Raw genomic sequence first — 21,953 nt, 5'->3', positions numbered from 1 at the left:
GGCTTCCGGGACCCGGAGCAGCCGGCCGGGTGTGCCTGCCGGGGGCTGTAGGGGGGAGGGTGGAGTGAGGGGCGCGGAGGTCTTGGCGCTCTCCCACCCTGGGACCCTCCAGGCACCACCCGGCTCGGGGGCCGCCGCCCCTCCCCCACCCCCTCGCCCACCTCCCCAAGGCGTTCGCTGCCCAGGGCCACGTGGCCCCGGATCTGTCTGGCCTCGGGGCCCGCTGGGGCCCGCTGGGGCCCGCGGTCCTCTGAGCCTCCTGCGGGCCTAGGCGCAGCCCAGCCGTGGCCCTGAGCGCCCATCCTGCCCGGCACCTGCGCGGTGCCCAAACCCACCTGGAGCCACCAGCGCCGGCGCCCAGAGCTCGTCAGCCCCGCCCCTTCGCCCCACCGAGACCCCCCCCCTCCTTGCCCCCACGCCGCCCTCCAAGCACAGGACCTTGCTGAGGGTGCAGACGAACGACATGCAGCCACACGGACAGGCACACAGACACACTCGCAGGCACCCACGCCAAGTGAGACAGCCGGCCGGCGCAAGCTCGTCAGCCAGGGCCACAGCCAGAGCACCCACCCGTGAGAGGCCGGGGCCAGAGGAAGGGACGGGAGGCCCGGGGGTCAGGAGAGACAGAGACGGAAAGAGATGAAGGTTCAGAGACAGGCTCCCAAGACGGCGAGAGGGCAGAGGCAGAGGCAGAGGCAGATGCAGACAGACAGACAGACACGAGCGCGCAGGCACACCCAGGGAGGGAGAGCCAGAGAGAGGGAGACACAGAGCGACCGACAGAGAGACGGAAAGCGGGACACGGACAGGGGACAGGGGATGGCATCCCATCCGAGACGGACACTCTGGCACAGACCGTCACACACCGCAGAGAGCGGCCCGTGCGCAAGGGAGGGGGCGTCAGCCTTGGGCCGGGCGAGCCCGGGCTGGACGCGGTGCCCTGGGGCTGGCAATCACCCGTGGGGACCCCAAGACTTCCTCGCAGCCGAGGTCTCAAAGGTCCCCTTCGGCTTGGCTCCCTGAGGCGAGACCCAGCCCCCGCCCCCAGGCCAGAAGCTGAGTGTGGGAGAGAGTGTGCGTGTGAGTGTGTCGGTGGGCGACGGTGGGGTCGGGTCGACTGGGGGGCCGGGTGGATACCCACAGTGGAGGGGGGAGGGTGTGGCGGCCGGGCCTTTGGAAGCCTGTGTGGTCCTCTTGCTGTCTCTCTCTCTCCCTCTTTCTCCGTCTCCCTTACTTGTGGTTTCCCGCTCTTGACCTGTCTGGGCTGCGGGGGGTGTGTCTGTGTTTGGGGGGCGGGGGGGCGGGCGTGAGGGTGTGTGTGTGTGTGTGTGTGTGTGTGTGTGTGTGTTGTGCGCCCGCGCCTGCGGGAGACCTCGAGGTTGCCTGGCAGGATGCGTCTGGGGGTGGGGCTGTGGCCCCGGCCCCGCCCAGAATTGCCTGAGGCCTGCCAAGGGAGCCCCAGACAGAGACCCCCGCGCCCCCGCCCCCGCCGTTCCTCTGGTTTCCTGGACGCCGAAAGCCCAGGGGCTCGCGGGCCGCGCGGAGGCAACCCAGGTCTGCAGCGGGAGTCGGGGCCCCGGCCACCCAACCTGAGAGGGGCTGGAAGGCAGGCGGCGGCTCTGAGCGCGGTGGGGTGCCAGGGGCCAGCGGCAGGCGGGGCTTGCGGTGCGGCTGGGGCCCGGGGCTAAAGGAGAGGGGAGGCAGGGAAAAAAAGAGACAACAAAAAGCCTACAGCACCCGGTATTCCCAGGCGGTCTCCCATCCAAGTACTAACCGGGCCCGACCCTGCTTAGCTTCCGAGATCAGACGAGATCGGGCGCGTTCAGGGTGGTATGGCCGTAGACGGAGGCGGCTGCCGCCAGGCGCCCTAAGAGCCCTGCGCTGCGCCTGCCTTTCGCTCTGACCTGCCGGTCGGGCCAGCCGGCGGCCGCAGCTCTCCAGCTCTCCACGGAGCGCGCGCTGCACTTGAGCTGCACCACCCGCGACCGGACTCCCGGCGGCCCAGTGGCCGGCCCACGCCGCCCCGCCCCCCGCCCCCCGTCACCCCCGGCCAACACTCGGCCGGCCCGGCCCGGGGGACCACAGGGCTTCCGGGACCCGGAGCAGCCGGCCGGGTGTGCCTGCCGGGGGCTGTAGCGGGGAGGGTGGAGTGAGGGGCGCGGAGGTCTTGGCGCTCTCCCACCCTGGGACCCTCCAGGCACCACCCGGCTCGGGGGCCGCCGCCCCTCCCCCACCCCCTCGCCCACCTCCCCAAGGCGTTCGCTGCCCAGGGCCACGTGGCCCCGGATCTGTCTGGCCTCGGGGCCCGCTGGGGCCCGCTGGGGCCCGCGGTCCTCTGAGCCTCCTGCGGGCCTAGGCGCAGCCCAGCCGTGGCCCTGAGCGCCCATCCTGCCCGGCACCTGCGCGGTGCCCAAACCCACCTGGAGCCACCAGCGCCGGCGCCCAGAGCTCGTCAGCCCCGCCCCTTCGCCCCACCGAGACCCCCCCCCTCCTTGCCCCCACGCCGCCCTCCAAGCACAGGACCTTGCTGAGGGTGCAGACGAACGACATGCAGCCACACGGACAGGCACACAGACACACTCGCAGGCACCCACGCCAAGTGAGACAGCCGGCCGGCGCAAGCTCGTCAGCCAGGGCCACAGCCAGAGCACCCACCCGTGAGAGGCCGGGGCCAGAGGAAGGGACGGGAGGCCCGGGGGTCAGGAGAGACAGAGACGGAAAGAGATGAAGGTTCAGAGACAGGCTCCCAAGACGGCGAGAGGGCAGAGGCAGAGGCAGAGGCAGATGCAGACAGACAGACAGACACGAGCGCGCAGGCACACCCAGGGAGGGAGAGCCAGAGAGAGGGAGACACAGAGCGACCGACAGAGAGACGGAAAGCGGGACACGGACAGGGGACAGGGGATGGCATCCCATCCGAGACGGACACTCTGGCACAGACCGTCACACACCGCAGAGAGCGGCCCGTGCGCAAGGGAGGGGGCGTCAGCCTTGGGCCGGGCGAGCCCGGGCTGGACGCGGTGCCCTGGGGCTGGCAATCACCCGTGGGGACCCCAAGACTTCCTCGCAGCCGAGGTCTCAAAGGTCCCCTTCGGCTTGGCTCCCTGAGGCGAGACCCAGCCCCCGCCCCCAGGCCAGAAGCTGAGTGTGGGAGAGAGTGTGCGTGTGAGTGTGTCGGTGGGCGACGGTGGGGTCGGGTCGACTGGGGGGCCGGGTGGATACCCACAGTGGAGGGGGGAGGGTGTGGCGGCCGGGCCTTTGGAAGCCTGTGTGGTCCTCTTGCTGTCTCTCTCTCTCCCTCTTTCTCCGTCTCCCTTACTTGTGGTTTCCCGCTCTTGACCTGTCTGGGCTGCGGGGGGTGTGTCTGTGTTTGGGGGGCGGGGGGGCGGGCGTGAGGGTGTGTGTGTGTGTGTGTGTGTGTGTGTGTGTGTGTTGTGCGCCCGCGCCTGCGGGAGACCTCGAGGTTGCCTGGCAGGATGCGTCTGGGGGTGGGGCTGTGGCCCCGGCCCCGCCCAGAATTGCCTGAGGCCTGCCAAGTGAGCCCCAGACAGAGACCCCCGCGCCCCCGCCCCCGCCGTTCCTCTGGTTTCCTGGACGCCGAAAGCCCAGGGGCTCGCGGGCCGCGCGGAGGCAACCCAGGTCTGCAGCGGGAGTCGGGGCCCCGGCCACCCAACCTGAGAGGGGCTGGAAGGCAGGCGGCGGCTCTGAGCGCGGTGGGGTGCCAGGGGCCAGCGGCAGGCGGGGCTTGCGGTGCGGCTGGGGCCCGGGGCTAAAGGAGAGGGGAGGCAGGGAAAAAAAGAGACAACAAAAAGCCTACAGCACCCGGTATTCCCAGGCGGTCTCCCATCCAAGTACTAACCGGGCCCGACCCTGCTTAGCTTCCGAGATCAGACGAGATCGGGCGCGTTCAGGGTGGTATGGCCGTAGACGGAGGCGGCTGCCGCCAGGCGCCCTAAGAGCCCTGCGCTGCGCCTGCCTTTCGCTCTGACCTGCCGGTCGGGCCAGCCGGCGGCCGCAGCTCTCCAGCTCTCCACGGAGCGCGCGCTGCACTTGAGCTGCACCACCCGCGACCGGACTCCCGGCGGCCCGGTGGCCGGCCCACGCCGCCCCGCCCCCCGCCCCCCGTCACCCCCGGCCAACACTCGGCCGGCCCGGCCCGGGGGACCACAGGGCTTCCGGGACCCGGAGCAGCCGGCCGGGTGTGCCTGCCGGGGGCTGTAGGGGGGAGGGTGGAGTGAGGGGCGCGGAGGTCTTGGCGCTCTCCCACCCTGGGACCCTCCAGGCACCACCCGGCTCGGGGGCCGCCGCCCCTCCCCCACCCCCTCGCCCACCTCCCCAAGGCGTTCGCTGCCCAGGGCCACGTGGCCCCGGATCTGTCTGGCCTCGGGGCCCGCTGGGGCCCGCTGGGGCCCGCGGTCCTCTGAGCCTCCTGCGGGCCTAGGCGCAGCCCAGCCGTGGCCCTGAGCGCCCATCCTGCCCGGCACCTGCGCGGTGCCCAAACCCACCTGGAGCCACCAGCGCCGGCGCCCAGAGCTCGTCAGCCCCGCCCCTTCGCCCCACCGAGACCCCCCCCCCCTTGCCCCCACGCCGCCCTCCAAGCACAGGACCTTGCTGAGGGTGCAGACGAGCGACATGCAGCCACACGGACAGGCACACAGACACACTCGCAGGCACCCACGCTAAGTGAGACAGCCGGCCGGCGCAAGCTCGTCAGCCAGGGCCACAGCCAGAGCACCCACCCGTGAGAGGCCGGGGCCAGAGGAAGGGACGGGAGGCCCGGGGGTCAGGAGAGACAGAGACGGAAAGAGATGAAGGTTCAGAGACAGGCTCCCAAGACGGCGAGAGGGCAGAGGCAGAGGCAGAGGCAGATGCAGACAGACAGACAGACACGAGCGCGCAGGCACACCCAGGGAGGGAGAGCCAGAGAGAGGGAGACACAGAGCGACCGACAGAGAGACGGAAAGCGGGACACGGACAGGGGACAGGGGATGGCATCCCATCCGAGACGGACACTCTGGCACAGACCGTCACACACCGCAGAGAGCGGCCCGTGCGCAAGGGAGGGGGCGTCAGCCTTGGGCCGGGCGAGCCCGGGCTGGACGCGGTGCCCTGGGGCTGGCAATCACCCGTGGGGACCCCAAGACTTCCTCGCAGCCGAGGTCTCAAAGGTCCCCTTCGGCTTGGCTCCCTGAGGCGAGACCCAGCCCCCGCCCCCAGGCCAGAAGCTGAGTGTGGGAGAGAGTGTGCGTGTGAGTGTGTCGGTGGGCGACGGTGGGGTCGGGTCGACTGGGGGGCCGGGTGGATACCCACAGTGGAGGGGGGAGGGTGTGGCGGCCGGGCCTTTGGAAGCCTGTGTGGTCCTCTTGCTGTCTCTCTCTCTCCCTCTTTCTCCGTCTCCCTTACTTGTGGTTTCCGGCTCTTGACCTGTCTGGGCTGCGGGGGGTGTGTCTGTGTTTGGGGGGCGGGGGGGCGGGCGTGAGGGTGTGTGTGTGTGTGTGTGTGTGTGTGTGTGTGTGTGTGTTGTGCGCCCGCGCCTGCGGGAGACCTCGAGGTTGCCTGGCAGGATGCGTCTGGGGGTGGGGCTGGGGCCCCGGCCCCGCCCAGAATTGCCTGAGGCCTGCCAAGGGAGCCCCAGACAGAGACCCCCGCGCCCCCGCCCCCGCCGTTCCTCTGGTTTCCTGGACGCCGAAAGCCCAGGGGCTCGCGGGCCGCGCGGAGGCAACCCAGGTCTGCAGCGGGAGTCGGGGCCCCGGCCACCCAACCTGAGAGGGGCTGGAAGGCAGGCGGCGGCTCTGAGCGCGGTGGGGTGCCAGGGGCCAGCGGCAGGCGGGGCTTGCGGTGCGGCTGGGGCCCGGGGCTAAAGGAGAGGGGAGGCAGGGAAAAAAAGAGACAACAAAAAGCCTACAGCACCCGGTATTCCCAGGCGGTCTCCATTCCAAGTACTAACCGGGCCCGACCCTGCTTAGCTTCCGAGATCAGACGAGATCGGGCGCGTTCAGGGTGGTATGGCCGTAGACGGAGGCGGCTGCCGCCAGGCGCCCTAAGAGCCCTGCGCTGCGCCTGCCTTTCGCTCTGACCTGCCGGTCGGGCCAGCCGGCGGCCGCAGCTCTCCAGCTCTCCACGGAGCGCGCGCTGCACTTGAGCTGCACCACCCGCGACCGGACTCCCGGCGGCCCGGTGGCCGGCCCACGCCGCCCCGCCCCCCGCCCCCCGTCACCCCCGGCCAACACTCGGCCGGCCCGGCCCGGGGGACCACAGGGCTTCCGGGACCCGGAGCAGCCGGCCGGGTGTGCCTGCCGGGGGCTGTAGGGGGGAGGGTGGAGTGAGGGGCGCGGAGGTCTTGGCGCTCTCCCACCCTGGGACCCTCCAGGCACCACCCGGCTCGGGGGCCGCCGCCCCTCCCCCACCCCCTCGCCCACCTCCCCAAGGCGTTCGCTGCCCAGGGCCACGTGGCCCCGGATCTGTCTGGCCTCGGGGCCCGCTGGGGCCCGCTGGGGCCCGCGGTCCTCTGAGCCTCCTGCGGGCCTAGGCGCAGCCCAGCCGTGGCCCTGAGCGCCCATCCTGCCCGGCACCTGCGCGGTGCCCAAACCCACCTGGAGCCACCAGCGCCGGCGCCCAGAGCTCGTCAGCCCCGCCCCTTCGCCCCACCGAGACCCCCCCCCCCCTTGCCCCCACGCCGCCCTCCAAGCACAGGACCTTGCTGAGGGTGCAGACGAGCGACATGCAGCCACACGGACAGGCACACAGACACACTCGCAGGCACCCACGCTAAGTGAGACAGCCGGCCGGCGCAAGCTCGTCAGCCAGGGCCACAGCCAGAGCACCCACCCGTGAGAGGCCGGGGCCAGAGGAAGGGACGGGAGGCCCGGGGGTCAGGAGAGACAGAGACGGAAAGAGATGAAGGTTCAGAGACAGGCTCCCAAGACGGCGAGAGGGCAGAGGCAGAGGCAGAGGCAGATGCAGACAGACAGACAGACACGAGCGCGCAGGCACACCCAGGGAGGGAGAGCCAGAGAGAGGGAGACACAGAGCGACCGACAGAGAGACGGAAAGCGGGACACGGACAGGGGACAGGGGATGGCATCCCATCCGAGACGGACACTCTGGCACAGACCGTCACACACCGCAGAGAGCGGCCCGTGCGCAAGGGAGGGGGCGTCAGCCTTGGGCCGGGCGAGCCCGGGCTGGACGCGGTGCCCTGGGGCTGGCAATCACCCGTGGGGACCCCAAGACTTCCTCGCAGCCGAGGTCTCAAAGGTCCCCTTCGGCTTGGCTCCCTGAGGCGAGACCCAGCCCCCGCCCCCAGGCCAGAAGCTGAGTGTGGGAGAGAGTGTGCGTGTGAGTGTGTCGGTGGGCGACGGTGGGGTCGGGTCGACTGGGGGGCCGGGTGGATACCCACAGTGGAGGGGGGAGGGTGTGGCGGCCGGGCCTTTGGAAGCCTGTGTGGTCCTCTTGCTGTCTCTCTCTCTCCCTCTTTCTCCGTCTCCCTTACTTGTGGTTTCCGGCTCTTGACCTGTCTGGGCTGCGGGGGGTGTGTCTGTGTTTGGGGGGCGGGGGGGCGGGCGTGAGGGTGTGTGTGTGTGTGTGTGTGTGTGTGTGTGTGTTGTGCGCCCGCGCCTGCGGGAGACCTCGAGGTTGCCTGGCAGGATGCGTCTGGGGGTGGGGCTGGGGCCCCGGCCCCGCCCAGAATTGCCTGAGGCCTGCCAAGGGAGCCCCAGACAGAGACCCCCGCGCCCCCGCCCCCGCCGTTCCTCTGGTTTCCTGGACGCCGAAAGCCCAGGGGCTCGCGGGCCGCGCGGAGGCAACCCAGGTCTGCAGCGGGAGTCGGGGCCCCGGCCACCCAACCTGAGAGGGGCTGGAAGGCAGGCGGCGGCTCTGAGCGCGGTGGGGTGCCAGGGGCCAGCGGCAGGCGGGGCTTGCGGTGCGGCTGGGGCCCGGGGCTAAAGGAGAGGGGAGGCAGGGAAAAAAAGAGACAACAAAAAGCCTACAGCACCCGGTATTCCCAGGCGGTCTCCCATCCAAGTACTAACCGGGCCCGACCCTGCTTAGCTTCCGAGATCAGACGAGATCGGGCGCGTTCAGGGTGGTATGGCCGTAGACGGAGGCGGCTGCCGCCAGGCGCCCTAAGAGCCCTGCGCTGCGCCTGCCTTTCGCTCTGACCTGCCGGTCGGGCCAGCCGGCGGCCGCAGCTCTCCAGCTCTCCACGGAGCGCGCGCTGCACTTGAGCTGCACCACCCGCGACCGGACTCCCGGCGGCCCGGTGGCCGGCCCACGCCGCCCCGCCCCCCGCCCCCCGTCACCCCCGGCCAACACTCGGCCGGCCCGGCCCGGGGGACCACAGGGCTTCCGGGACCCGGAGCAGCCGGCCGGGTGTGCCTGCCGGGGGCTGTAGGGGGGAGGGTGGAGTGAGGGGCGCGGAGGTCTTGGCGCTCTCCCACCCTGGGACCCTCCAGGCACCACCCGGCTCGGGGGCCGCCGCCCCTCCCCCACCCCCTCGCCCACCTCCCCAAGGCGTTCGCTGCCCAGGGCCACGTGGCCCCGGATCTGTCTGGCCTCGGGGCCCGCTGGGGCCCGCTGGGGCCCGCGGTCCTCTGAGCCTCCTGCGGGCCTAGGCGCAGCCCAGCCGTGGCCCTGAGCGCCCATCCTGCCCGGCACCTGCGCGGTGCCCAAACCCACCTGGAGCCACCAGCGCCGGCGCCCAGAGCTCGTCAGCCCCGCCCCTTCGCCCCACCGAGGCCCCCCCCCCTTGCCCCCACGCCGCCCTCCAAGCACAGGACCTTGCTGAGGGTGCAGACGAGCGACATGCAGCCACACGGACAGGCACACAGACACACTCGCAGGCACCCACGCCAAGTGAGACAGCCGGCCGGCGCAAGCTCGTCAGCCAGGGCCACAGCCAGAGCACCCACCCGTGAGAGGCCGGGGCCAGAGGAAGGGACGGGAGGCCCGGGGGTCAGGAGAGACAGAGACGGAAAGAGATGAAGGTTCAGAGACAGGCTCCCAAGACGGCGAGAGGGCAGAGGCAGAGGCAGAGGCAGATGCAGACAGACAGACAGACACGAGCGCGCAGGCACACCCAGGGAGGGAGAGCCAGAGAGAGGGAGACACAGAGCGACCGACAGAGAGACGGAAAGCGGGACACGGACAGGGGACAGGGGATGGCATCCCATCCGAGACGGACACTCTGGCACAGACCGTCACACACCGCAGAGAGCGGCCCGTGCGCAAGGGAGGGGGCGTCAGCCTTGGGCCGGGCGAGCCCGGGCTGGACGCGGTGCCCTGGGGCTGGCAATCACCCGTGGGGACCCCAAGACTTCCTCGCAGCCGAGGTCTCAAAGGTCCCCTTCGGCTTGGCTCCCTGAGGCGAGACCCAGCCCCCGCCCCCAGGCCAGAAGCTGAGTGTGGGAGAGAGTGTGCGTGTGAGTGTGTCGGTGGGCGACGGTGGGGTCGGGTCGACTGGGGGGCCGGGTGGATACCCACAGTGGAGGGGGGAGGGTGTGGCGGCCGGGCCTTTGGAAGCCTGTGTGGTCCTCTTGCTGTCTCTCTCTCTCCCTCTTTCTCCGTCTCCCTTACTTGTGGTTTCCGGCTCTTGACCTGTCTGGGCTGCGGGGGGTGTGTCTGTGTTTGGGGGGCGGGGGGGCGGGCGTGAGGGTGTGTGTGTGTGTGTGTGTGTGTGTGTGTGTGTTGTGCGCCCGCGCCTGCGGGAGACCTCGAGGTTGCCTGGCAGGATGCGTCTGGGGGTGGGGCTGTGGCCCCGGCCCCGCCCAGAATTGCCTGAGGCCTGCCAAGGGAGCCCCAGACAGAGACCCCCGCGCCCCCGCCCCCGCCGTTCCTCTGGTTTCCTGGACGCCGAAAGCCCAGGGGCTCGCGGGCCGCGCGGAGGCAACCCAGGTCTGCAGCGGGAGTCGGGGCCCCGGCCACCCAACCTGAGAGGGGCTGGAAGGCAGGCGGCGGCTCTGAGCGCGGTGGGGTGCCAGGGGCCAGCGGCAGGCGGGGCTTGCGGTGCGGCTGGGGCCCGGGGCTAAAGGAGAGGGGAGGCAGGGAAAAAAAGAGACAACAAAAAGCCTACAGCACCCGGTATTCCCAGGCGGTCTCCCATCCAAGTACTAACCGGGCCCGACCCTGCTTAGCTTCCGAGATCAGACGAGATCGGGCGCGTTCAGGGTGGTATGGCCGTAGACGGAGGCGGCTGCCGCCAGGCGCCCTAAGAGCCCTGCGCTGCGCCTGCCTTTCGCTCTGACCTGCCGGTCGGGCCAGCCGGCGGCCGCAGCTCTCCAGCTCTCCACGGAGCGCGCGCTGCACTTGAGCTGCACCACCCGCGACCGGACTCCCGGCGGCCCGGTGGCCGGCCCACGCCGCCCCGCCCCCCGCCCCCCGTCACCCCCGGCCAACACTCGGCCGGCCCGGCCCGGGGGACCACAGGGCTTCCGGGACCCGGAGCAGCCGGCCGGGTGTGCCTGCCGGGGGCTGTAGGGGGGAGGGTGGAGTGAGGGGCGCGGAGGTCTTGGCGCTCTCCCACCCTGGGACCCTCCAGGCACCACCCGGCTCGGGGGCCGCCGCCCCTCCCCCACCCCCTCGCCCACCTCCCCAAGGCGTTCGCTGCCCAGGGCCACGTGGCCCCGGATCTGTCTGGCCTCGGGGCCCGCTGGGGCCCGCTGGGGCCCGCGGTCCTCTGAGCCTCCTGCGGGCCTAGGCGCAGCCCAGCCGTGGCCCTGAGCGCCCATCCTGCCCGGCACCTGCGCGGTGCCCAAACCCACCTGGAGCCACCAGCGCCGGCGCCCAGAGCTCGTCAGCCCCGCCCCTTCGCCCCACCGAGACCCCCCCCCTCCTTGCCCCCACGCCGCCCTCCAAGCACAGGACCTTGCTGAGGGTGCAGACGAACGACATGCAGCCACACGGACAGGCACACAGACACACTCGCAGGCACCCACGCCAAGTGAGACAGCCGGCCGGCGCAAGCTCGTCAGCCAGGGCCACAGCCAGAGCACCCACCCGTGAGAGGCCGGGGCCAGAGGAAGGGACGGGAGGCCCGGGGGTCAGGAGAGACAGAGACGGAAAGAGATGAAGGTTCAGAGACAGGCTCCCAAGACGGCGAGAGGGCAGAGGCAGAGGCAGAGGCAGATGCAGACAGACAGACAGACACGAGCGCGCAGGCACACCCAGGGAGGGAGAGCCAGAGAGAGGGAGACACAGAGCGACCGACAGAGAGACGGAAAGCGGGACACGGACAGGGGACAGGGGATGGCATCCCATCCGAGACGGACACTCTGGCACAGACCGTCACACACCGCAGAGAGCGGCCCGTGCGCAAGGGAGGGGGCGTCAGCCTTGGGCCGGGCGAGCCCGGGCTGGACGCGGTGCCCTGGGGCTGGCAATCACCCGTGGGGACCCCAAGACTTCCTCGCAGCCGAGGTCTCAAAGGTCCCCTTCGGCTTGGCTCCCTGAGGCGAGACCCAGCCCCCGCCCCCAGGCCAGAAGCTGAGTGTGGGAGAGAGTGTGCGTGTGAGTGTGTCGGTGGGCGACGGTGGGGTCGGGTCGACTGGGGGGCCGGGTGGATACCCACAGTGGAGGGGGGAGGGTGTGGCGGCCGGGCCTTTGGAAGCCTGTGTGGTCCTCTTGCTGTCTCTCTCTCTCCCTCTTTCTCCGTCTCCCTTACTTGTGGTTTCCGGCTCTTGACCTGTCTGGGCTGCGGGGGGTGTGTCTGTGTTTGGGGGGCGGGGGGGCGGGCGTGAGGGTGTGTGTGTGTGTGTGTGTGTGTGTGTGTGTGTTGTGCGCCCGCGCCTGCGGGAGACCTCGAGGTTGCCTGGCAGGATGCGTCTGGGGGTGGGGCTGGGGCCCCGGCCCCGCCCAGAATTGCCTGAGGCCTGCCAAGGGAGCCCCAGACAGAGACCCCCGCGCCCCCGCCCCCGCCGTTCCTCTGGTTTCCTGGACGCCGAAAGCCCAGGGGCTCGCGGGCCGCGCGGAGGCAACCCAGGTCTGCAGCGGGAGTCGGGGCCCCGGCCACCCAACCTGAGAGGGGCTGGAAGGCAGGCGGCGGCTCTGAGCGCGGTGGGGTGCCAGGGGCCAGCGGCAGGCGGGGCTTGCGGTGCGGCTGGGGCCCGGGGCTAAAGGAGAGGGGAGGCAGGGAAAAAAAGAGACAACAAAAAGCCTACAGCACCCGGTATTCCCAGGCGGTCTCCCATCCAAGTACTAACCGGGCCCGACCCTGCTTAGCTTCCGAGATCAGACGAGATCGGGCGCGTTCAGGGTGGTATGGCCGTAGACGGAGGCGGCTGCCGCCAGGCGCCCTAAGAGCCCTGCGCTGCGCCTGCCTTTCGCTCTGACCTGCCGGTCGGGCCAGCCGGCGGCCGCAGCTCTCCAGCTCTCCACGGAGCGCGCGCTGCACTTGAGCTGCACCACCCGCGACCGGACTCCCGGCGGCCCGGTGGCCGGCCCACGCCGCCCCGCCCCCCGCCCCCCGTCACCCCCGGCCAACACTCGGCCGGCCCGGCCCGGGGGACCACAGGGCTTCCGGGACCCGGAGCAGCCGGCCGGGTGTGCCTGCCGGGGGCTGTAGGGGGGAGGGTGGAGTGAGGGGCGCGGAGGTCTTGGCGCTCTCCCACCCTGGGACCCTCCAGGCACCACCCGGCTCGGGGGCCGCCGCCCCTCCCCCACCCCCTCGCCCACCTCCCCAAGGCGTTCGCTGCCCAGGGCCACGTGGCCCCGGATCTGTCTGGCCTCGGGGCCCGCTGGGGCCCGCTGGGGCCCGCGGTCCTCTGAGCCTCCTGCGGGCCTAGGCGCAGCCCAGCCGTGGCCCTGAGCGCCCATCCTGCCCGGCACCTGCGCGGTGCCCAAACCCACCTGGAGCCACCAGCGCCGGCGCCCAGAGCTCGTCAGCCCCGCCCCTTCGCCCCACCGAGACCCCCCCCCCCCTTGCCCCCACGCCGCCCTCCAAGCACAGGACCTTGCTGAGGGTGCAGACGAGCGACATGCAGCCACACGGACAGGCACACAGACACACTCGCAGGCACCCACGCTAAGTGAGACAGCCGGCCGGCGCAAGCTCGTCAGCCAGGGCCACAGCCAGAGCACCCACCCGTGAGAGGCTGGGGCCAGAGGAAGGGACGGGAGGCCCGGGGGTCAGGAGAGACAGAGACGGAAAGAGATGAAGGTTCAGAGACAGGCTCCCAAGACGGCGAGAGGGCAGAGGCAGAGGCAGAGGCAGATGCAGACAGACAGACAGACACGAGCGCGCAGGCACACCCAGGGAGGGAGAGCCAGAGAGAGGGAGACACAGAGCGACCGACAGAGAGACGGAAAGCGGGACACGGACAGGGGACAGGGGATGGCATCCCATCCGAGACGGACACTCTGGCACAGACCGTCACACACCGCAGAGAGCGGCCCGTGCGCAAGGGAGGGGGCGTCAGCCTTGGGCCGGGCGAGCCCGGGCTGGACGCGGTGCCCTGGGGCTGGCAATCACCCGTGGGGACCCCAAGACTTCCTCGCAGCCGAGGTCTCAAAGGTCCCCTTCGGCTTGGCTCCCTGAGGCGAGACCCAGCCCCCGCCCCCAGGCCAGAAGCTGAGTGTGGGAGAGAGTGTGCGTGTGAGTGTGTCGGTGGGCGACGGTGGGGTCGGGTCGACTGGGGGGCCGGGTGGATACCCACAGTGGAGGGGGGAGGGTGTGGCGGCCGGGCCTTTGGAAGCCTGTGTGGTCCTCTTGCTGTCTCTCTCTCTCCCTCTTTCTCCGTCTCCCTTACTTGTGGTTTCCGGCTCTTGACCTGTCTGGGCTGCGGGGGGTGTGTCTGTGTTTGGGGGGCGGGGGGGCGGGCGTGAGGGTGTGTGTGTGTGTGTGTGTGTGTGTGTGTGTGTGTGTGTTGTGCGCCCGCGCCTGCGGGAGACCTCGAGGTTGCCTGGCAGGATGCGTCTGGGGGTGGGGCTGTGGCCCCGGCCCCGCCCAGAATTGCCTGAGGCCTGCCAAGGGAGCCCCAGACAGAGACCCCCGCGCCCCCGCCCCCGCCGTTCCTCTGGTTTCCTGGACGCCGAAAGCCCAGGGGCTCGCGGGCCGCGCGGAGGCAACCCAGGTCTGCAGCGGGAGTCGGGGCCCCGGCCACCCAACCTGAGAGGGGCTGGAAGGCAGGCGGCGGCTCTGAGCGCGGTGGGGTGCCAGGGGCCAGCGGCAGGCGGGGCTTGCGGTGCGGCTGGGGCCCGGGGCTAAAGGAGAGGGGAGGCAGGGAAAAAAAGAGACAACAAAAAGCCTACAGCACCCGGTATTCCCAGGCGGTCTCCCATCCAAGTACTAACCGGGCCCGACCCTGCTTAGCTTCCGAGATCAGACGAGATCGGGCGCGTTCAGGGTGGTATGGCCGTAGACGGAGGCGGCTGCCGCCAGGCGCCCTAAGAGCCCTGCGCTGCGCCTGCCTTTCGCTCTGACCTGCCGGTCGGGCCAGCCGGCGGCCGCAGCTCTCCAGCTCTCCACGGAGCGCGCGCTGCACTTGAGCTGCACCACCCGCGACCGGACTCCCGGCGGCCCGGTGGCCGGCCCACGCCGCCCCGCCCCCCGCCCCCCGTCACCCCCGGCCAACACTCGGCCGGCCCGGCCCGGGGGACCACAGGGCTTCCGGGACCCGGAGCAGCCGGCCGGGTGTGCCTGCCGGGGGCTGTAGGGGGGAGGGTGGAGTGAGGGGCGCGGAGGTCTTGGCGCTCTCCCACCCTGGGACCCTCCAGGCACCACCCGGCTCGGGGGCCGCCGCCCCTCCCCCACCCCCTCGCCCACCTCCCCAAGGCGTTCGCTGCCCAGGGCCACGTGGCCCCGGATCTGTCTGGCCTCGGGGCCCGCTGGGGCCCGCTGGGGCCCGCGGTCCTCTGAGCCTCCTGCGGGCCTAGGCGCAGCCCAGCCGTGGCCCTGAGCGCCCATCCTGCCCGGCACCTGCGCGGTGCCCAAACCCACCTGGAGCCACCAGCGCCGGCGCCCAGAGCTCGTCAGCCCCGCCCCTTCGCCCCACCGAGACCCCCCCCCCCCTTGCCCCCACGCCGCCCTCCAAGCACAGGACCTTGCTGAGGGTGCAGACGAGCGACATGCAGCCACACGGACAGGCACACAGACACACTCGCAGGCACCCACGCTAAGTGAGACAGCCGGCCGGCGCAAGCTCGTCAGCCAGGGCCACAGCCAGAGCACCCACCCGTGAGAGGCTGGGGCCAGAGGAAGGGACGGGAGGCCCGGGGGTCAGGAGAGACAGAGACGGAAAGAGATGAAGGTTCAGAGACAGGCTCCCAAGACGGCGAGAGGGCAGAGGCAGAGGCAGAGGCAGATGCAGACAGACAGACAGACACGAGCGCGCAGGCACACCCAGGGAGGGAGAGCCAGAGAGAGGGAGACACAGAGCGACCGACAGAGAGACGGAAAGCAGGACACGGACAGGGGACAGGGGATGGCATCCCATCCGAGACGGACACTCTGGCACAGACCGTCACACACCGCAGAGAGCGGCCCGTGCGCAAGGGAGGGGGCGTCAGCCTTGGGCCGGGCGAGCCCGGGCTGGACGCGGTGCCCTGGGGCTGGCAATCACCCGTGGGGACCCCAAGACTTCCTCGCAGCCGAGGTCTCAAAGGTCCCCTTCGGCTTGGCTCCCTGAGGCGAGACCCAGCCCCCGCCCCCAGGCCAGAAGCTGAGTGTGGGAGAGAGTGTGCGTGTGAGTGTGTCGGTGGGCGACGGTGGGGTCGGGTCGACTGGGGGGCCGGGTGGATACCCACAGTGGAGGGGGGAGGGTGTGGCGGCCGGGCCTTTGGAAGCCTGTGTGGTCCTCTTGCTGTCTCTCTCTCTCCCTCTTTCTCCGTCTCCCTTACTTGTGGTTTCCGGCTCTTGACCTGTCTGGGCTGCGGGGGGTGTGTCTGTGTTTGGGGGGCGGGGGGGCGGGCGTGAGGGTGTGTGTGTGTGTGTGTGTGTGTGTGTGTGTGTGTGTTGTGCGCCCGCGCCTGCGGGAGACCTCGAGGTTGCCTGGCAGGATGCGTCTGGGGGTGGGGCTGTGGCCCCGGCCCCGCCCAGAATTGCCTGAGGCCTGCCAAGGGAGCCCCAGACAGAGACCCCCGCGCCCCCGCCCCCGCCGTTCCTCTGGTTTCCTGGACGCCGAAAGCCCAGGGGCTCGCGGGCCGCGCGGAGGCAACCCAGGTCTGCAGCGGGAGTCGGGGCCCCGGCCACCCAACCTGAGAGGGGCTGGAAGGCAGGCGGCGGCTCTGAGCGCGGTGGGGTGCCAGGGGCCAGCGGCAGGCGGGGCTTGCGGTGCGGCTGGGGCCCGGGGCTAAAGGAGAGGGGAGGCAGGGAAAAAAAGAGACAACAAAAAGCCTACAGCACCCGGTATTCCCAGGCGGTCTCCCATCCAAGTACTAACCGGGCCCGACCCTGCTTAGCTTCCGAGATCAGACGAGATCGGGCGCGTTCAGGGTGGTATGGCCGTAGACGGAGGCGGCTGCCGCCAGGCGCCCTAAGAGCCCTGCGCTGCGCCTGCCTTTCGCTCTGACCTGCCGGTCGGGCCAGCCGGCGGCCGCAGCTCTCCAGCTCTCCACGGAGCGCGCGCTGCACTTGAGCTGCACCACCCGCGACCGGACTCCCGGCGGCCCGGTGGCCGGCCCACGCCGCCCCGCCCCCCGCCCCCCCGTCACCCCCGGCCAACACTCGGCCGGCCCGGCCCGGGGGACCACAGGGCTTCCGGGACCCGGAGCAGCCGGCCGGGTGTGCCTGCCGGGGGCTGTAGGGGGGAGGGTGGAGTGAGGGGCGCGGAGGTCTTGGCGCTCTCCCACCCTGGGACCCTCCAGGCACCACCCGGCTCGGGGGCCGCCGCCCCTCCCCCACCCCCTCGCCCACCTCCCCAAGGCGTTCGCTGCCCAGGGCCACGTGGCCCCGGATCTGTCTGGCCTCGGGGCCCGCTGGGGCCCGCTGGGGCCCGCGGTCCTCTGAGCCTCCTGCGGGCCTAGGCGCAGCCCAGCCGTGGCCCTGAGCGCCCATCCTGCCCGGCACCTGCGCGGTGCCCAAACCCACCTGGAGCCACCAGCGCCGGCGCCCAGAGCTCGTCAGCCCCGCCCCTTCGCCCCACCGAGGCCCCCCCCCCTTGGCCCCACGCCGCCCTCCAAGCACAGGACCTTGCTGAGGGTGCAGACGAGCGACATGCAGCCACACGGACAGGCACACAGACACACTCGCAGGCACCCACGCCAAGTGAGACAGCCGGCCGGCGCAAGCTCGTCAGCCAGGGCCACAGCCAGAGCACCCACCCGTGAGAGGCCGGGGCCAGAGGAAGGGACGGGAGGCCCGGGGGTCAGGAGAGACAGAGACGGAAAGAGATGAAGGTTCAGAGACAGGCTCCCAAGACGGCGAGAGGGCAGAGGCAGAGGCAGAGGCAGATGCAGACAGACAGACAGACACGAGCGCGCAGGCACACCCAGGGAGGGAGAGCCAGAGAGAGGGAGACACAGAGCGACCGACAGAGAGACGGAAAGCGGGACACGGACAGGGGACAGGGGATGGCATCCCATCCGAGACGGACACTCTGGCACAGACCGTCACACACCGCAGAGAGCGGCCCGTGCGCAAGGGAGGGGGCGTCAGCCTTGGGCCGGGCGAGCCCGGGCTGGACGCGGTGCCCTGGGGCTGGCAATCACCCGTGGGGACCCCAAGACTTCCTCGCAGCCGAGGTCTCAAAGGTCCCCTTCGGCTTGGCTCCCTGAGGCGAGACCCAGCCCCCGCCCCCAGGCCAGAAGCTGAGTGTGGGAGAGAGTGTGCGTGTGAGTGTGTCGGTGGGCGACGGTGGGGTCGGGTCGACTGGGGGGCCGGGTGGATACCCACAGTGGAGGGGGGAGGGTGTGGCGGCCGGGCCTTTGGAAGCCTGTGTGGTCCTCTTGCTGTCTCTCTCTCTCCCTCTTTCTCCGTCTCCCTTACTTGTGGTTTCCCGCTCTTGACCTGTCTGGGCTGCGGGGGGTGTGTCTGTGTTTGGGGGGCGGGGGGGCGGGCGTGAGGGTGTGTGTGTGTGTGTGTGTGTGTGTGTGTGTGTTGTGCGCCCGCGCCTGCGGGAGACCTCGAGGTTGCCTGGCAGGATGCGTCTGGGGGTGGGGCTGGGGCCCCGGCCCCGCCCAGAATTGCCTGAGGCCTGCCAAGGGAGCCCCAGACAGAGACCCCCGCGCCCCCGCCCCCGCCGTTCCTCTGGTTTCCTGGACGCCGAAAGCCCAGGGGCTCGCGGGCCGCGCGGAGGCAACCCAGGTCTGCAGCGGGAGTCGGGGCCCCGGCCACCCAACCTGAGAGGGGCTGGAAGGCAGGCGGCGGCTCTGAGCGCGGTGGGGTGCCAGGGGCCAGCGGCAGGCGGGGCTTGCGGTGCGGCTGGGGCCCGGGGCTAAAGGAGAGGGGAGGCAGGGAAAAAAAGAGACAACAAAAAGCCTACAGCACCCGGTATTCCCAGGCGGTCTCCCATCCAAGTACTAACCGGGCCCGACCCTGCTTAGCTTCCGAGATCAGACGAGATCGGGCGCGTTCAGGGTGGTATGGCCGTAGACGGAGGCGGCTGCCGCCAGGCGCCCTAAGAGCCCTGCGCTGCGCCTGCCTTTCGCTCTGACCTGCCGGTCGGGCCAGCCGGCGGCCGCAGCTCTCCAGCTCTCCACGGAGCGCGCGCTGCACTTGAGCTGCACCACCCGCGACCGGACTCCCGGCGGCCCGGTGGCCGGCCCACGCCGCCCCGCCCCCCGCCCCCCGTCACCCCCGGCCAACACTCGGCCGGCCCGGCCCGGGGGACCACAGGGCTTCCGGGACCCGGAGCAGCCGGCCGGGTGTGCCTGCCGGGGGCTGTAGGGGGGAGGGTGGAGTGAGGGGCGCGGAGGTCTTGGCGCTCTCCCACCCTGGGACCCTCCAGGCACCACCCGGCTCGGGGGCCGCCGCCCCTCCCCCACCCCCTCGCCCACCTCCCCAAGGCGTTCGCTGCCCAGGGCCACGTGGCCCCGGATCTGTCTGGCCTCGGGGCCCGCTGGGGCCCGCTGGGGCCCGCGGTCCTCTGAGCCTCCTGCGGGCCTAGGCGCAGCCCAGCCGTGGCCCTGAGCGCCCATCCTGCCCGGCACCTGCGCGGTGCCCAAACCCACCTGGAGCCACCAGCGCCGGCGCCCAGAGCTCGTCAGCCCCGCCCCTTCGCCCCACCGAGACCCCCCCCCCTTGCCCCCACGCCGCCCTCCAAGCACAGGACCTTGCTGAGGGTGCAGACGAGCGACATGCAGCCACACGGACAGGCACACAGACACACTCGCAGGCACCCACGCTAAGTGAGACAGCCGGCCGGCGCAAGCTCGTCAGCCAGGGCCACAGCCAGAGCACCCACCCGTGAGAGGCCGGGGCCAGAGGAAGGGACGGGAGGCCCGGGGGTCAGGAGAGACAGAGACGGAAAGAGATGAAGGTTCAGAGACAGGCTCCCAAGACGGCGAGAGGGCAGAGGCAGAGGCAGAGGCAGATGCAGACAGACAGACAGACACGAGCGCGCAGGCACACCCAGGGAGGGAGAGCCAGAGAGAGGGAGACACAGAGCGACCGACAGAGAGACGGAAAGCGGGACACGGACAGGGGACAGGGGATGGCATCCCATCCGAGACGGACACTCTGGCACAGACCGTCACACACCGCAGAGAGCGGCCCGTGCGCAAGGGAGGGGGCGTCAGCCTTGGGCCGGGCGAGCCCGGGCTGGACGCGGTGCCCTGGGGCTGGCAATCACCCGTGGGGACCCCAAGACTTCCTCGCAGCCGAGGTCTCAAAGGTCCCCTTCGGCTTGGCTCCCTGAGGCGAGACCCAGCCCCCGCCCCCAGGCCAGAAGCTGAGTGTGGGAGAGAGTGTGCGTGTGAGTGTGTCGGTGGGCGACGGTGGGGTCGGGTCGACTGGGGGGCCGGGTGGATACCCACAGTGGAGGGGGGAGGGTGTGGCGGCCGGGCCTTTGGAAGCCTGTGTGGTCCTCTTGCTGTCTCTCTCTCTCCCTCTTTCTCCGTCTCCCTTACTTGTGGTTTCCGGCTCTTGACCTGTCTGGGCTGCGGGGGGTGTGTCTGTGTTTGGGGGGCGGGGGGGCGGGCGTGAGGGTGTGTGTGTGTGTGTGTGTGTGTGTGTGTGTGTGTTGTGCGCCCGCGCCTGCGGGAGACCTCGAGGTTGCCTGGCAGGATGCGTCTGGGGGTGGGGCTGGGGCCCCGGCCCCGCCCAGAATTGCCTGAGGCCTGCCAAGGGAGCCCCAGACAGAGACCCCCGCGCCCCCGCCCCCGCCGTTCCTCTGGTTTCCTGGACGCCGAAAGCCCAGGGGCTCGCGGGCCGCGCGGAGGCAACCCAGGTCTGCAGCGGGAGTCGGGGCCCCGGCCACCCAACCTGAGAGGGGCTGGAAGGCAGGCGGCGGCTCTGAGCGCGGTGGGGTGCCAGGGGCCAGCGGCAGGCGGGGCTTGCGGTGCGCCTGGGGCCCGAGGCTAAAGGAGAGGGGAGGTAGGGAAAAAAAGAGACAACAAAAAGCCTACAGCACCCGGTATTCCCAGGCGGTCTCCCATCCAAGTACTAACCGGGCCCGACCCTGCTTAGCTTCCGAGATCAGACGAGATCGGGCGCGTTCAGGGTGGTATGGCCGTAGACGGAGGCGGCTGCCGCCAGGCGCCCTAAGAGCCCTGCGCTGCGCCTGCCTTTCGCTCTGACCTGCCGGTCGGGCCAGCCGGCGGCCGCAGCTCTCCAGCTCTCCACGGAGCGCGCGCTGCACTTGAGCTGCACCACCCGCGACCGGACTCCCGGCGGCCCGGTGGCCGGCCCACGCCGCCCCGCCCCCCGCCCCCCGTCACCCCCGGCCAACACTCGGCCGGCCCGGCCCGGGGGACCACAGGGCTTCCGGGACCCGGAGCAGCCGGCCGGGTGTGCCTGCCGGGGGCTGTAGGGGGGAGGGTGGAGTGAGGGGCGCGGAGGTCTTGGCGCTCTCCCACCCTGGGACCCTCCAGGCACCACCCGGCTCGGGGGCCGCCGCCCCTCCCCCACCCCCTCGCCCACCTCCCCAAGGCGTTCGCTGCCCAGGGCCACGTGGCCCCGGATCTGTCTGGCCTCGGGGCCCGCTGGGGCCCGCTGGGGCCCGCGGTCCTCTGAGCCTCCTGCGGGCCTAGGCGCAGCCCAGCCGTGGCCCTGAGCGCCCATCCTGCCCGGCACCTGCGCGGTGCCCAAACCCACCTGGAGCCACCAGCGCCGGCGCCCAGAGCTCGTCAGCCCCGCCCCTTCGCCCCACCGAGACCCCCCCCCTCCTTGCCCCCACGCCGCCCTCCAAGCACAGGACCTTGCTGAGGGTGCAGACGAACGACATGCAGCCACACGGACAGGCACACAGACACACTCGCAGGCACCCACGCCAAGTGAGACAGCCGGCCGGCGCAAGCTCGTCAGCCAGGGCCACAGCCAGAGCACCCACCCGTGAGAGGCCGGGGCCAGAGGAAGGGACGGGAGGCCCGGGGGTCAGGAGAGACAGAGACGGAAAGAGATGAAGGTTCAGAGACAGGCTCCCAAGACGGCGAGAGGGCAGAGGCAGAGGCAGAGGCAGATGCAGACAGACAGACAGACACGAGCGCGCAGGCACACCCAGGGAGGGAGAGCCAGAGAGAGGGAGACACAGAGCGACCGACAGAGAGACGGAAAGCGGGACACGGACAGGGGACAGGGGATGGCATCCCATCCGAGACGGACACTCTGGCACAGACCGTCACACACCGCAGAGAGCGGCCCGTGCGCAAGGGAGGGGGCGTCAGCCTTGGGCCGGGCGAGCCCGGGCTGGACGCGGTGCCCTGGGGCTGGCAATCACCCGTGGGGACCCCAAGACTTCCTCGCAGCCGAGGTCTCAAAGGTCCCCTTCGGCTTGGCTCCCTGAGGCGAGACCCAGCCCCCGCCCCCAGGCCAGAAGCTGAGTGTGGGAGAGAGTGTGCGTGTGAGTGTGTCGGTGGGCGACGGTGGG

General features: G+C 71.2%; 10 non-coding genes across 10 annotated transcripts; all 10 read right to left on the bottom strand.

The window, feature by feature from the left end:
• Positions 1 to 1,725: 1,725 nt before the first annotated feature.
• Positions 1,726 to 1,844, bottom strand: LOC138088125 (5S ribosomal RNA). Its single transcript, XR_011145709.1, has one exon. It is a non-coding gene; the product is annotated as a 5S ribosomal RNA (ribosomal RNA).
• Positions 1,845 to 3,810: 1,966 nt separating this feature from the next.
• LOC138088124 (5S ribosomal RNA) lies at positions 3,811 to 3,929 on the bottom strand. Its single transcript, XR_011145708.1, has one exon. It is a non-coding gene; the product is annotated as a 5S ribosomal RNA (ribosomal RNA).
• Positions 3,930 to 5,898: 1,969 nt separating this feature from the next.
• LOC138088020 (5S ribosomal RNA) lies at positions 5,899 to 6,017 on the bottom strand. Its single transcript, XR_011145618.1, has one exon. It is a non-coding gene; the product is annotated as a 5S ribosomal RNA (ribosomal RNA).
• A 1,964-nt stretch (positions 6,018 to 7,981) lies between these two features.
• Positions 7,982 to 8,100, bottom strand: LOC138088123 (5S ribosomal RNA). The gene has a single exon (XR_011145707.1). It is a non-coding gene; the product is annotated as a 5S ribosomal RNA (ribosomal RNA).
• A 1,962-nt stretch (positions 8,101 to 10,062) lies between these two features.
• LOC138088122 (5S ribosomal RNA) lies at positions 10,063 to 10,181 on the bottom strand. The gene has a single exon (XR_011145706.1). It is a non-coding gene; the product is annotated as a 5S ribosomal RNA (ribosomal RNA).
• A 1,964-nt stretch (positions 10,182 to 12,145) lies between these two features.
• Positions 12,146 to 12,264, bottom strand: LOC138088121 (5S ribosomal RNA). The gene has a single exon (XR_011145705.1). It is a non-coding gene; the product is annotated as a 5S ribosomal RNA (ribosomal RNA).
• Positions 12,265 to 14,234: 1,970 nt separating this feature from the next.
• Positions 14,235 to 14,353, bottom strand: LOC138088120 (5S ribosomal RNA). The gene has a single exon (XR_011145704.1). It is a non-coding gene; the product is annotated as a 5S ribosomal RNA (ribosomal RNA).
• Positions 14,354 to 16,321: 1,968 nt separating this feature from the next.
• Positions 16,322 to 16,440, bottom strand: LOC138088119 (5S ribosomal RNA). Its single transcript, XR_011145703.1, has one exon. It is a non-coding gene; the product is annotated as a 5S ribosomal RNA (ribosomal RNA).
• Positions 16,441 to 18,403: 1,963 nt separating this feature from the next.
• LOC138088118 (5S ribosomal RNA) lies at positions 18,404 to 18,522 on the bottom strand. Its single transcript, XR_011145702.1, has one exon. It is a non-coding gene; the product is annotated as a 5S ribosomal RNA (ribosomal RNA).
• A 1,964-nt stretch (positions 18,523 to 20,486) lies between these two features.
• LOC138088117 (5S ribosomal RNA) lies at positions 20,487 to 20,605 on the bottom strand. The gene has a single exon (XR_011145701.1). It is a non-coding gene; the product is annotated as a 5S ribosomal RNA (ribosomal RNA).
• Between the last annotated feature and the right edge of the window lie 1,348 nt (positions 20,606 to 21,953).

The sequence above is a fragment of the Capricornis sumatraensis genome, chromosome 10 (assembly GCF_032405125.1).
Source record: "Capricornis sumatraensis isolate serow.1 chromosome 10, serow.2, whole genome shotgun sequence".
In the NCBI taxonomy this organism is placed as follows: domain Eukaryota; kingdom Metazoa; phylum Chordata; class Mammalia; order Artiodactyla; family Bovidae; genus Capricornis; species Capricornis sumatraensis.
The sequence above is the reverse complement of the archived record's forward strand: the minus strand, read 5'-3'. Positions and strand labels throughout refer to the sequence as shown.